Genomic DNA, 2,500 nt, shown 5'->3' on the forward strand with positions numbered 1-2,500 from the left:
TCAGCCATTTCCATCCTTTTCGCAAAATCGAACACCATCTGTCCTTCCACATTTCTCTCCTCGATTCCATACCTTACCATCAACTCCTCACCACCTCTGTTCCCTTCAGCAACGTGTCCATCGAAGTCCGCTCCAATCACCACTCCCTCCTCCTTGGGTACCCTTTCCACCACGTCGTCCAACTCAACTCCAGAATTCTTCTTTTTCGTCCATCTTACACCCGACTTGCGGGGCATATGCGCTGATAACCGTCAGCAATACACCTTCGATTTCCAGCTTCATAATCCTCACTCTGTCTGACACTGTGTTCACCTCCAGCACGCTCTTGACATACTCTTCCTTCAGAATGACCCCTACCCCATTTCTCCTCCCATTCGCACCATGGTAGAAGAGTTTGAACCCACCTGCGATACTCCTGGCCTTACTCCCCTTCCACCTTGTCTCTTGTCACCTTTCTTCTTTCCATCACGTCAGCCAGCTCTCTCCCTTTACTAGCCATAGTGCCAACATTCAAAGTTCCGACTGACTCTCACCTCCACACGCCTACCCTTCCTCCTCTCTAGCTGCCTCTGGACATGCCTTCCCCCTCTCCTTTTCCTTCGCCCAACAGTAGCCTAGTTTCCACCGGCACTCCGCTGGTTAACAGTACCGATGGCGGTCGTCGGTAACCCGAGCCTCGACCGATCCGGTATGGAAATCTTATTTATGATCCGCATATTTGATTTGGCAAAGATTTGACGCCGGATGCCCTTCCTGACGTAACCCTCCCCATTTGTCCGGGCTTGGGACCTGCACTAAGAATGCACTGGCTTGTGCATCCTCAGTGGCTGGGTTGCACGCTTTTCTATGTTTGCCCCTCACTTTTGTGGCGTGAACTATCAATTCTAGTAATACAGGTGTGTTTATGTTAGGTATCACAGACACACGCACACGCACAATATATGTCCAAAAGTATTGACATAACTGACCATTACACCTACAGGAGCTTTTCTGACATCTCATTCTGAATCCATAGAAACCCATATTCCACGAAGCTCCCGGCGCACAGTTTTGGTGCCGATGTTAATGCCAGGAGAAGTTTGGATCTCTGCAGTTATTGAGTGAACAGAGCGTTGGCGACTTGAGTTGCTGTTGTTCCTAAAGGCTTGCACTTTTCAATAATATGATGATATATGAAGCATAGAGAGTAAACGGGATAGATACCTTTTGAACAGCACCCTGTAGTACAGCACTTTGAAGGTACATATGTCGTCACTTGCTGTAGTGGTTTTTACTGATGGGCGTGGCCAGGTTTTCAGAAGCCTCTCAGTTGTCAATGTGAGAGCCAGGGGACGCGTCTGCCGTACGTTTAGGGTTAGGGTTAGGTGATTTCTCTGGTAGGGCTGCTTACACCACACCCCGGACTGGATTTGTTGCGTGTTTGTGTCCTGATCGATGGGCCAACTTAACACGCCTTCGGAGGGTGTCCGCCGGCCGGCTTTGCCGGCGTTCGGGCGGTCGGTTCCTCCGGTCTGGCGGATCGATGTCCTTTATTTAATGTTCTTAGTGGCGAGCAGAGTGCGGAGTGGGAGGGGCTCTACCGCGTAGTCGTCCTCTCCGTTGCACAGCTCGACAGCGTGCTCGGCGGTGCTCAGCCGGACCGTCTATCCCAGTTGCTCTTCCACGGCTCCCCTCGCGAGGCTTGCCGCCCCCCCCCCCCCCTCCCCCTCCAACATCTGTATGGGGAGGGGTGGAACAGCTCCGTGTTTACCTCGCGGGGCTTCCCGGAAGACATTTTCTCAAAGTCCTCGTGTGACCGGTCTACTTTTTCATTGCGTTGTGTAGGAAAGACAGGACAACTTGTCTCCTTCATGGGATCTGTATTCTGTCGCATATAAACAGAGCAGGTTTCTGGAAGCTTCAGATCAGCTCCTACTGTAGCCTCTTTCTACATGTCCAAAGCGGGAAAGAGCGCGTAGCTCGCAATACAGGTTTTTTTTTTTTTTTTTTACAAAAACACATAAAACATAGCAGTCGCGTATAAACAGGACAGATTTCAGGAAACTTTAGATCAGCTCCTACTGTAGCATACGCAGGAATTGGGACCCACATTAGGAATGGATAAAATAAATTACAGGGGCAGACAAAAATGAACACGTACATACGTTTTGGGCTTCTAACAGGAAATGGCGTCACAACAGGGAGGGGTTACTAACTGGGATGGGCTACTATAAGCGTTGGTAATGACAATAATAATAATCACGTCGTGATACTTTGTGTAAACGATACAACATATGTTGGTTATGACGTTTTTAACCATGCTACACTCGCACGCTTGAAAAAGAAAAAGAAGAGCAACGTCTGGGGTTTTTCTTCTTTCCACCTCAAAGGAAGGGTCGAATTCCCGACCGGTGTTTACCGAACCCGGCCGCGGGATCCGTCACTTACCCGTCCGTACAGAGCGGCAGCGGCAGCGGCAGCGGCAGCGGCAGCGGCAGCGGCGGCGGCGGCGGCGGCGGCA

Source organism: Lampris incognitus, unplaced genomic scaffold (assembly GCF_029633865.1).
Source record: "Lampris incognitus isolate fLamInc1 unplaced genomic scaffold, fLamInc1.hap2 scaffold_82, whole genome shotgun sequence".
Lineage (NCBI taxonomy): Eukaryota > Metazoa > Chordata > Actinopteri > Lampriformes > Lampridae > Lampris > Lampris incognitus.